The sequence below is a fragment of the Ovis canadensis genome, chromosome 6, assembly GCF_042477335.2.
Source record: "Ovis canadensis isolate MfBH-ARS-UI-01 breed Bighorn chromosome 6, ARS-UI_OviCan_v2, whole genome shotgun sequence".
Classification (NCBI taxonomy): Eukaryota; Metazoa; Chordata; class Mammalia; order Artiodactyla; family Bovidae; genus Ovis; species Ovis canadensis.
Window position 1 is genome coordinate 92,003,341 of NC_091250.1, and position 13,448 is coordinate 92,016,788.

Sequence of the window (13,448 nt, forward strand, 5' to 3'; positions counted from 1 at the left end):
AGTGGGCACTTGTCTAATACATGGAAATGAATTATCTGAGGAGACACACGTGCTGACAGTGCAAGAGACTTAGGAATGCCGGGGTGGAGAACCAGAAAGTAAAGGAACCCAGGAAGACTGCTCTGTCATGTGGCTTGCAGTCTTGGTTTTTATGGTGATAAGATTAGTTTCTCTGTTGTCTTTGGCTGATTGTTTTGACCCAGGGTCCTTCCTGGTGGTGCACACCAAGATTCATGACAGCAAGAAAGATTCCCCTGGGAGGTGGTAGGACCCTGTGGCATCTCCTTTTGACCTTTCCCAAACTCTCCCAGTTGGCAGTGGCTTATTAGTTTCATGTTCCTTACCAAGACCCCCTGTTGTAAAATAATTCAGGCAAATGGTTAATATGGTGCCTGGCCAGGAAGGGCAGTTTCAGTCAATGTTTCCCTTAACAGTATAAAAAGGGAGAGCCCTTTACAAAAAGAGATTTTCCTCTTAAATGTAAATGCTTCTTTAAAAGGGCAACTTCTGCTGGGTTTTTAGAACTTCACCTGAGTCTGTTGTCTCTTAAAAACAATTCTTATACCAAAGAGACATATTTTGGTGTAGTAAATTCTGCTCCTCTTCAACACATACTTCATATTTGATCAGAATAACAAAATTATCTTCTTGATATGAAAACCATTAAGAAGAATTGTAGCTGTGTAGAAAAAATGCAAAAAGTTTATAAATGATAGAGAATTTAATACAAAAGTGAAAAATACTATTTTAAAAAGTCATTGTATATGAAATGAGGTGACTTTGAAATGGGGGAGGAGGAAGCAGGGCACAACATTTTAAAAAATGAAATAGACCAAGGATACAATGTAAACTGATTAGAACCAGATGACTCCAAGATGGTGGACAAGTGGATATCCACTGGATGTATTGATGTGTTACACAATGAACCTCATTATAGACTCATTGTGTAACACATCAGCAAACTAAATGAAACACCCCCAGATACCATGACAGTTGCAAAGCTGGTTATAAAGGTCAAAAAATGGTCAGTGGCCCTTTTCCTGGAAATCCCCATCCCTTCCCCAAAATAGTTGGAATAACCTTCCCACTCATTAGCCTATGAAATTACCCACCCCTATAAAAGCAGACAACTCCCATACTCTTTGCAGCTTTTGCCTTCTCTAATGGCTAATACTATCTGTGGAGTGTGTTTCTCCCTAAATAAATCCACTTCTTACTTTAAATTCTTTCTGCGATGAGACATCAGAAGATATCTTCAATAAGTCCTGAGATAAGATGTGTTGTTGTTGTTGTTCAGTGACTCAGTCATATCTAACTGTTTGTGACCCCATGAACTGTAGCACACCAAGCTTCCCTGTCCTTCACTATCTCCCAGAGTTTGCTCAAACTCATTTCCTTTGAGTTGGTGATGTCATCCAACCATCTCATCCTCTGTCGCCCCCTTCTCCTTTTGCCTTTAATCTTTCCCAGTATCAGGGTCTTTTCCAATGAGCCAGTTCTTGGCATCAGGTGGCCAAAGGATTGGAGCTTCAGCTTCAGCATCAGTCCTTACAATGAATATTTCAGGTTGATTTCCTTTAGGATTGATTGGTTTGATATCCTTGCTGTTCAAGGGACTCTCAACAATCTTGTTCATAGTAAATCTTCCTAAGATCCACTTGACATTACACTCCAGGATGTCTGGTTCTAGATGAACACACCATCATGGTTATCTGGGTCATTATGACCTTTTTTGTACAGTTCTGTGTATTTTGCCACCTCTTCTGAATCTCTTCTGCTTCTGTTAGGTCCATACCATTTCTTTCCTTTATTGTGCCCATCTTTGCATGAAATGTTTACTTGGTATCGCTAACTTTCTTGAAGAGGTCTCTAGTCTTCCCCATTCTATTGTTTTCCTGTACTTCTTTGCATTTTTCACTTAAGAAGATTTTCTTATCTCTCCTTGCTATTCTTCAGAAGTCTCTATTTTTCCTTTTCTCCTTTGCTTTCACTTCTCTTCTTTCCTCAGCCATTTGTAAGGCCTCCTTAGACAACCATTTTACCTTCTTATATTTCTTTTTCTTGGGGATGATCTTGATCACTGCCTGCTGTAAAATGTTTTGAACCTCCATCCATAGTTCTTCAGGCACTTTATCAGATCTGATACCTTGAATCTATTGGTCACTTCCACTGTATAATCATAAGTGATTTTATTTAGGTCATACCTGAATGAGCTAGTAGTTTTCCCTACTTTTTTCAACCAAAGTCTGAATTTTGCAATGAGACCAGGTATGATCTCAGTTTAAAGACTGTGGGTGTAAGTCCCAATCTGACTTATGTGGTTTCATCTTTATATACATTAAACAAACATCTTACAGAAACAGGAATATATCAAGATTTTAAAAAATACAAAGAATTGTCAAAAATTAATTTCAATTATGATATACTGCATTTCTTTACAAATAAATTAGTAGAGTCAGAATTATAATAGTAAAATTATAAACAGTTGAGGATAATCACAGAACTTAGGAAAGACAAAAACGTGCAGAGTTTACTCTTGTGGAAGTCTTCAGCATCTCTCCATTATAAAAGATAATAAGCCTTCATAAGTGTGTTGAGTAAAGAGAGATTTTTTTTTGGGGGGGGGGATTTCTTTCCTGGATATACTCCTCTGTGTTTATTGCATGTGTTTTCACTTCCAACACTCATCACTAATCTTGGCCTGCTTTAAGACTTGTCCTTAAGTATCAGAATACTATAAGTTTCTTTCTATGAATGACTGTTTTCCATGATTATGCTCTTCATATTTATACCTGTTTATTGGATAATGAAAATGGTCAATTGATGTTTAAAAACGACGTCCTTCATTTCTTGTAACCTGAGTTTTGATGTCTTTTTTTTCTTGGTGGAAGCATTCTGTTTGTGAGAACAGCATGTTCTGCTGCTGCTTACAACAAGAAAAGATAGTGTTTTCTTGATGGGAAGACCATTCTCTAATTAGAGAATAAACTGAGATGAATGAACCATTATATTACTTGGTATAGTGTATTACTTTATATGCATTAAACGATGGAAATTACAGATTATCCTTTATATATCAGTAAAGTGAACATAGTAAATTCTCAATGAATGCTATTGCTATTATGTTTTTATTATTATTCTACAGTAATGTTTTACTAGGAAAAACGTGGGTGATGTGTTCTCTTTAGGGAATAAACTCTTCAATAGCAGATACTATATATTTTTCTTTTTTAAAAATGGTGTAGTTCAGGGACCACATTCTTGTCATCATAATGCACGTACATTTCTTCTGTAGTCGTTTTTTTTTTGTTTTGTTTTGTTTTTGTTGTTTTTTTTTTTTTTTTTATCCCCGCTTCTGACACCTCCCCTCCAAAGGCAGGTGCTCTAAAATATTTAATATATGTTCTTAACTTATATATATCTTTGTAAAATAAGTAGTGATCATTTGCATTTTTGTATGTTTACAAATAATGCTAAGGCCTTGAATTATTTTTTCCTATTTTACACATTCAGCAATTTGAGCTCTCTGTTGCTGCATATCTATTGATGATTATTGTTACATTGTCTCCATCACATGAATTCAGCACATTTCTTCTAACCATTCCTCTGCTAATGGATACCTGCTGCTGCTGCTGCTGCTAAGTCACTTCAGTTGTGTCCGACTCTGAGATCCCATAGATGGAATCCCACCCAGGCTCCCCCATCCCTGGGATTCTCCAGGCAACAGTACTGGAGTGGGTTGCCATTTCCTTCTCCAATGCATGAAAGTGAAAAGTGAAAGTGAAGTCACTCAGTCGTGTCCGACTCTTAGCAACCCCATGGTCTGCAGCCCACCAGGCTCTGCCACCCATGGGATTTTCCAGGCAAGAGTACTGGAGTGGGGTGCCATTGCCTTCTCCAATGGAAACCTAGTTATCTCCAGAGACATTGAAAATAACTTCTTAATCAGTGATGCTCTTCTCTTAACAGAAATCTTTATTTGGATAAAATTCAACATAATTTTAATCTTATAAAGGTCTATTCTTTTGGTAATAAGTTTTTCTATTAACGTTGTATACAAATATTTTTCTTCTTTATTATTTTTATTAATTAGTCTTAATCCTCCTTTATAAATGGTTTAATATCTAGGCCTGGGCTTATTGCCTTTCTCCATAGAAATTTAGTTGTCCCAGTTCCATCTACTAACAATCTGGCATTTCCCCCTGTATTACACCATAGTTATCGTATATCAAGTACTCATATAGACATGGGATTGCCTCTTCACATTATTATTATTATTATTATTATTATTATTGCATTGATCTGAGGCATTGATTTGACTGATTGCATTGATTGATTTCAAGAAATTGATTGATTTTATTTCTATAAATTTTTAATATAATGCTATATTAAGGTAATCTTCTTTCTGTTATCTTCTTTGTCAAAGTCTAATAGCTCTTACCTTGTATTATGCTATTTAAATATGAGAGTGGTTATAGAACACATAAAAAATTCAAGCTGATATTTTTCATTGAGGGGGGTTTAATTGTGTAATATTATATAATGATCCAGTTAATTCAAATATCTCATGTCCCTTAATACAATTAAATTTTTTCTATAAAGATATTTTCAATGCTTTTCAGGTTGATTACTGTATACTCATAATTTGCCTTAAGAGTGAATAAAAAGTCAACTTCTATTTCAGCAGTTTTGATATAGGCAAGTTTAACTTTAAATCCTGAATGTGCAAGAATTTATTGACTTTCTCATTCTGGTTACAAGATTTTTGTTTCCCCATTCTATTGTATTTTACTAAAGGAATAATTACAAAATCCATATGTAATGACATTTTATTCTTTTTTTCTAATATTTACATATCTGATTCTTTTTTATGTATCACATTGGTAGCAGCTTCCAATATTGAACTAAACGGTAGACACAATAATGAGCACCTTTATGGTGCATTTATTCTTAAAGATAACATATCTAAAGATTTTCCAACAGGTATATAAGCATTTTTATTTTAATTATCTTGTTTAAGTATTCTTTTTAATTTTTACCCATAAATAGGGTTGAATTATGTAATTTTAAAAATCTTGTCTGTTATAAGTCTTTCTTTATTAACATGATGTATAGCATTCCTATATATTTTAACTTGTAACTCTTTTTACCTACATTATGTAGGCAGAATTTGATTAGAATTCATTTTTAATAAAGTATTAGATTCAATTAAGCAATATTTTCTTCAGACATTTAAAATTTATGTTTCTATGTAAATTAGAACAACAATATTTTCTTATGATGGTGTTATTAATATCAAGAATATGTTAGACTCATAAGACTATTAAGCCTTTTTCTCTTTTTATCTGATTGCTGGTATACTTTGTATAAGGAAGAATTGCTGATTCCTTTAAATAATTGGTAAAAACAAACAAACAAACAAAATTGATTTTGTTTAGGATTTTAGGATAGGATGGAATAAGTCCCTACTTGGTGTGAATACAAGTAGCCATATTTGAAATATGTTTGTCCATTTGGTCTGTTTCCTTTTTTCTTAATACACTGTGTTGTGTTATATTTGAGAATTTTTATTATATTTGAGAAGAGTTTATTATTATTTTACTAGTGCCAGGAAATGCTCTAATCACATTACAAACATTAAGTGACTTAATCCTCACAATAGTATACACCATTATTGTCAGAGAGGTTAATAAATTTGTTCAAGGTCACACAGCTAATAAAGAGGGCGGCATAGCTAACCAGTTAATTTGGATTCAGATAGTGAATGGTCTCTGACTGTAGCCATTGCCCTAAAAGTTACCTCCTTATAAATAAGATTTTAAAGAACTGTGAATGTTTATTCATTTAAAACCTTGGTCTCAGTATCTAATTTCATTTTTATTTGTAGATTGCCTCTAAGTCATCTTCCAGAACTACTCATTTTTTCCATGTCTATCATATCTACAACTTTCTTTACCTTCTGCATCTGCATATAGAACTACTATGCAGATGAGGGAATAGTTCTACACAAGCATGGTTTAGTCATATGTATGAGGAATTGTGTAGAACATAGAATGCTGCTGCTAAATCACTTCAGTTGTGTCTGACTCTGTGTGACCCCATAGACAGCAGCCACCAGGCTCCTCCATCCCTGGGATTCTCCAAGCAAGAACACAAGAGTGGGTTGCCATTTCCTTCTCCAATGCATGAAAGTGAAAAGTGAAAAGGAAGTCGCTCAGTTGTGTCCAAATCTTAGCGACCCCATGGACTGCAGCCTACCAGGCTCCTTCATCCATAGGATTTTCCAGGCAAGAGTACTGGAGTGGGGTGCCAGTGGCTTCTCCAGAACATAGGATAAAAGGAGTCAAATGCTCACGATATCCCATCACCATGCTTAAACCAATCTGAATATGACAGGGCACACCGTCTGGTCTAGTCCAGTCTCCCCACTAGACTGTATGGACTTGACCTTCCCTGAACTTCAGCTTTCTCACTTGTAAGGGAAGGTTAATAATATCACCTATTGCACAGAGCTTATGTTAGAATTAACAAACCAGTACAGCCAAAAGCTAACAAGACAATAGCTAACTAGTATACTCTGCTTGTGTTAGTCACTCAGTTGTGTCTGACTCTTTGCATTCCATGGACTGTAGCCCACCAGGTTCCTCTGTCTATGGAATTCTCCAGGCACGAATACTAGAGTGGGTTTCCATTCTCTTCTCCAGGGGATCTTCCCAACCCAGGGATACAACCCAGGTCTCCTGTTTTGTAGGCAGACTGTTTACCATCTAAGCCACCAGGGAAGCCCTATACACTGTCTAAGTATTTCATATTTTCCATAAGACAAATATCATTTTGATACTGCTTTAAAAGATATTTAAGTGAACACCTTTTTAATATAATTGGGTGTTGGTGTCATCAGAGTTTGGTAAAAGTGTGATGCAATGTGTGTGTGTGTGTGTGTGCGTGTGTGGATGCAATGCCCTACCCAATATCCAGCATCACCAGCTCTCATAGCACCCAAAAACTCAATAACATTGCATGTGTCAGGGAATTTAAAAAAAAAATTACCATTATTCTTATCTATGTATTCGGATGTGATAATAGGACCATAACAAAGGCTGAGCACAAAAGAATTTATGATTTTGTATTATGGTTTTGGAGAAGACTTTGAGAACTCCTTGGACAGAAATGATATCAAACTTGTAAAAAAAAAAAAAAACAAACCCTGAATATTCATTGGAAGGGCTGATGCTGACATCAGCTGACATGTTGTGTGATGCCACAACAAACTCTGGAAAATTATTAAAGAGATGGGACTACCAGATCACCTGACCTGCCTCCTAAGAAATCTGTATGCAGGTCAGGAAGCAACAGTTAGAACTGGACATGGAACAACAGACTGGTTCCAAATAGGAAAAGGAGTAAGTCAAGGCTGTATATTGTCACCCTGCTTATTTAATTTATATGCAGAGTACATCATGAGAAATGCTGGACTGGAAGAAGCACAAGCTGGAATCAAGATTGCCGGGAGAAATATCAATAACCTCAGATACATAAATGACACCACCCTTACGGCAGAAAGTGAAGAACTAAAGAGCCTCTTGACAAAAGTGAAAGAGGGGAGTGAAAAAGTTGGCTTAAAGTTCAACATTCAGAAAACTAAGATCATGGCATCCCATCACTCCATGGGCAGTAGATGGGGAAACAGTGGAAACAATGGTGATTGCAGCCATGAAATTAAAAGACTCTTACTCCTTGGAAGGAAAGTTATGATCAGTTAGCATATTAAAAAGCAGAGGCATTACTTTGCCAACAAAGGTCCATCTAGTCAAAGCTATGGTTTTACCAGTAGTCATGTAAAGATGTGAGAGTTGGACTATAAAGAAAGCTGAGCACCGAAGAATTGATGCTTTTGAACTGTGCTATTGGAGAAGACTCTTGAGAGTCTCTTGGACTGCAAGGAGATCCAACCAGTCCATCCTAAAGGAAATCAGTCCTGAATATTCATTGGAAAGACTGATGCTGAAGCTGAAACTCCAGTACTTTGGCCACCTGATGTGAAGAACTGACTCATTTGAAAATACCCTGATGTTGGGAAAAATTGAATACAGGAGAAGGGGATGGCATCACCGACTCAATGGACATGAGTTTGAGTAAACTCAGGGAGTTGGTGATGGACAGGGAGGCCTGGCATGTTGCAGTCCATGGGGTCGCAAAGAATTGGACATGATTGAAGGACTGAACTGAAGTTAACTGATGTTGAAGTTGAAGCTCCAACACTTTGGCTACCTGATGGGAAGAGCCAACTCTTTGGTAAATATCCTGATGCTGAGGAAGACTGAAGGCAGGAAAAGAAGGGAATGACAGAAGACAAGACGGGTGGATGGCATCACTGACTCAAAGGACGAGTTTGAGCAAACTCCAGAGGATAGTGAAGCACAAGGAAACCTGTCGTGCTACAGTCCATGGGATCACAAGAAGTTTGACATGACTGAGCAACTGAACAACAATATATTATTTATTTTATTCTCAGATAAGTATTATTTTGTGTTTGCCTCCCTGAAAATTTAAGAGAAAATGGAAGCATTTGATTACTGAATCAAAGAAAACCACAATTTATTAATTTGAGAATTCAGCTGACTGTTTTCATGTTTTAAAATAGAAAAGTACTGGGACAAAGGTATGATAACATGATAGAAATAGAACAAAACTTCCATTTATTATTTAATTTCCTTTAAGTGTAAAACAGGTACAGGTTTCTTATTTTTGAAAATAAACCTCTGGAGCTGAACTTAAAAAAAGCATTGGCCTGACTTGTAATAAAAGTGAATGTTCCTAACATAATATTAAAAATTGGCAAGTCAGGACCTCGGATGATTCTTTGCAAGCAAGTGGTAGTAGCAGGATATCTGCTTTACTCTGGTTGATCTTGCTCTATCCATTTTTTGTAGGGTTATAGAGTTCATGTCTCTGTCAGGAAGCGTTACTTTGAGGCAAGAGCCTAAGGGCATTCGGATGGCAATTTAAGTGTCTGACGCTACCCTGTAAGTAATAGGCTTCCATTAAAAGAAAAAAAAAAAGTTCTTTATCAGTACAATAAAAATGTATATGTTACAGATTAAGTTGTAGGGAGAAGGCTTATAAAAAAGAATCATTGGGAAGGAGATTATGATTTATAATATATTTATCATAAATGTTAAAATACATACATTTGTAAAAATTAAAAAAAATCAACCAAAATATCTTTCAGAATAAGTATTTTATTTCAGAATTATCAGTTATATTATTGGTGAAATTAGAGGCAATTTCAACCATTGTTTGTATGAGATTCTATCAGTTTCGTTTCCAAATCATTTTTGTCTAAATTGTCTAATATATGTGTCTATTTCTTCTTCTGAATTAATCAATGTAAGCCTTCGTGATGATAGTGCAATGCTTCTCTGCAAGTCTCATCCATAACATATTTCATAATCTAAGTATTTCATTGATTCATTCACTCAGTAAATTACTAAGCAGCTAGTATATGCCAGACAGGTGCTGATTGCTGGGATTCAATGTCAATCAAAACAGACATATTTTCTGCCAAGAACATGGGGAGAGGAAGATATCAATCAAAAATGTATGCAAAGAGGAATATATTTGTAAATAAAAAAATTATAAGAAACATGGGATTCTGAGAACATAAAACAGGTATTTCTCCCAATCTCATAAATCAAGTAAAACTTCTCTAAGGGATTAAAAGAATTCCTGAATTAAAAGGGAAATATTAGTCACATTGCTGCTAAGTCATGTCAGTCGTGTCCGACTCTGTGCGACCCCACAGACAGCAACCCACCAGGCTCCCATCCCTGGGATTCTCCAGGCAACAATACTGGAGTTGGTTGCCATTTTCTTCTCCAATGCATGAAAGTGAAAAGTGAAAGTGAAGTCGCTCAGTTGTGTCCAACACTTCGCAACCCCATGGGCTGTAGCCTACCAAGCTCCTCCATCCATGGGATTTCCCAGGCAAGAGTACTGGAGTGGGGTGCCATTGCCTTCTCCATTAGTCACATTATTAATCACCATAATCTAACATTGGTTGTATGATCTATGAAAAATCTATAAAATTATATTCCTGTAAGTACTTACCATCACTAATTATTTATTAAAAGCCTACATTTGTTCATCTAAAATATATTGATATAGTCAATCTCTCTCTTTTCACACAGAGAATATGTGTGTGGATGTGTGTGTCTGTGTATATACACATATAGGTAAAATTAATATTATAAAACTATAAATCTTACTCTTGCTTGTTGTATTGGGTTTAGTCATCTGTATGAATTAAAAAAGCAAGATTGTAAATTTATCTAAATATTAAGGATCACTTATGTTTAATAAATAACTGGTGAATTAAAAGACTGGGTAGAGATTTGCAAAGTTTCTTTTCTAATCAATATCAACAGTAATTGCAAAATCAATTTTGACTACTCTCAATGAACAATACAGAAACAAGTCACCATATCTATTGGCTCTGGAAAGAAAACAGCATAGTATTAAAAATGTTCATTTTGGCTAACTGCATAATCTTTAGAGACATCTCACATAAATATACTGGAAGATAAGACCATAAAGCATTATTGTTATGCAAATGATAGATTACTAAGTCCAGAACAATCATATAGATAAATGTGTTTTTTGTTTCTGTTTTTTAAATCACATCCATAGTAGCTTGCTCAAAATTTGCATTTAATTAATATTAGGCATATTCCAACAATATTAAAATCAGTTTGAACTAAAATCTATTTGAACTTTCTTATCTGTATCTCTAGAAATAAAAAATATATTGGCTTCCTCTATTTTCAAAATATCGCAATAATAACAGTATTGTGTACTGATGAATTTTTAAGTATTTACTTATTTAAATTCTTAGGTGTAGTAATTTATTTAAACCTCAAAATAACCATGAGATAGATATACTTTTATCCTAAATTTACAACAAATTGAAGAACAGAAGGTGCTATTAATTTAACTAAGGTCCCACAACTGATAATGGTGGAGTAAGGGTTTGTATTTAAGGGCACAGACTCAGAACTTGGACCTTTACTTAGAGAAACCCTGAATTTCTACATACATTTAATTTAATTGCAGTAATTATATTTCAATACCTTAGATGAAGAGTGAGTATCAGTTCAGTTCAAAGAAGTTGCTCAGTCATGTCCGACTCTTTTCGACCCCATGAACTGCAATATGCCAGGCCTCCCTGTCAATCAACAACTCCTGGAGTCCACCCAAACCCATGTCCATTGAGTCAGAGATGCCATACAACCATCTCATCTTCTCTGGTCCCTTTCTCCTGCCCTCATTCTTTCCCGGAATCAGGGTCTTTTCCAATGAGTCAGCTCCTCACATCAGGTGGCCAAATTATTGGAGTTTCAGCTTCAACATCAGTCCTTCCAATGAACACACAGGACTGATCTCATTTAGAACGGACTGGTTGGATCTCCTTGCACTAAAAGCGACTCTAAAGAGTCTTCTCCAACACCACAGCTCAAAAGCATCAATTTCCTTCGGCACTCAGCTTTCTTTATAGTCCAACTGTCACATCCATACATGACTACTGGAAAAACCATAGCCTTGACTAGATGGACCTTTGTTGACAAAGTGATGTCTCTGCTTTTTAATATGCTGTCTAGGTTAGTCATAACCTTCCTTCAAAGGAGTGAGCATCTTTTAATTTCATGGGTGCAGTCACCATCTGCAGTGATTTTGGAGCCCAGAAAAATAAAGTCAGTCACTGTTTCCCCATCTATTTGCCATGAAGTGAGGGGACCAGATGCCATGATCTTAGTTTTCTGAATGTTGAACTTTAAGCCAACTTTTTTACTCTCCTCTTTCACTTTCATCAAGAGGCCCTTTAGTTCTTCACTTTCTGCCATAAGGGTGGGGTCATCTGTGTATCTGAGGTTATTGATATTTCTTCCAGCAATCTTGATTCTAGCTTGTGCTTCCTCCAGCCCAGCGTTTCTCATGATGAGGAGTGAGTATACATAACTCTTTGTTGGCAAACATTAAATTCATATCATTAAGAAAAAAGGTAAAAATGGTATAGTTTGTATTTATTGATTTGTACATGTTTGTGTTTAATGGTGTACGAATCTTTGAAACCCCATGGATTGTAGCTAACAAGGTTCTTCTCTCTTTGGAATTTTCCAAGCAAGAATACTGGTACAGGTTGTTATTTCCTACTCCAGGGGATCTTTCTGATCCTCCTGGATCAGAAGCTGATTGAACCCCCCGATTGAACCTGTGTGTCTTGTATCTCCTGTGTTGGCAGATGGATTCTTTACCACTGCACCACCTGGGAAGCCCATTAATATTTTTACCAGACTATAATTGGAAATTCTGTATAAATCAAAACTTAAGCTTTATAATGCTTCTTCTTCAAAGTATACACCACATTTGTGATCATATAAATGACTAAAAATATTATTTATATTTTATGCTTTAATTTTAAATGTATATCCAAATAAATTGACTGTTAGATGGAATAAGTTCAAATCTATCTGCCAAAGACAAGAAACATCCAGATTATCCGTTTCTGTAGCATGACTAAAGTTTGTGATTGACAAACACAGCATTATAGATGCTAAAACTGAAGTTTGTTTTTTTTTTTAATTCCTTCATTTAGCTGGTTCAGTAAAAGTAGTATATAAATAAGGAATATATTATGTAAAAAATACCTTTAAGTTAAACAGTTGAATAAAATACTCGTATGATTCAGACATAGATATCAATACTACACAAAATGTTTTACAAATTGTTGTTCAGTCATTAAGATGTGTCCAAATCTTTTCAGCCCCATGGACTGCAGCAGGCCAGGTATCCCTGTCCATCACCAACTCCCAGAGCCTGCTCAAACTCATGTTAATTGAATCAGTGATATCATCCAATCATCTTGTCCTCTGTCCCCCTCTTCTCCTTTTGTCTTCCTTCTTTCCCAGCACCAGGGTCTTTTCTAATGAGTCAACTCTTTGCATCAGGTGATCAAAGTATTGGAGCTTCAGCTTCAGCATCAGTCCTTCCAATGAATGTTCAGGGTTGATTTCCTTTAGGATTGACTTTTTGATCCCCTTCTAGTCCAAGAGTCTTTCCTAGGACCACAATTCAAAAGTATGAGTTCTTCAGCCCTCGATCTTCTTTATGGTCCAAATCTCATATCTGTATATGACTATTGGAAAAACCATAGTTTTGTCTATACAGACCTTTGTCAGCAAAATGATGTCTCTGCTTTTTAATATGCTGTCTAGATTTGTCTTGGCTTTTTTTCTGAGGAGTTAGTGTCTTTTAATTTCATAGCTGCAGTCACCATTCACAGTGATTTTGGAGCACAAGAAAATAAAATCTATCAATGTTTCCAATTTTCCCCCAGCTATTTGTCATTAAGAGATAGGACAGCATACCATAATCTTCGTTTTTTGAATGTT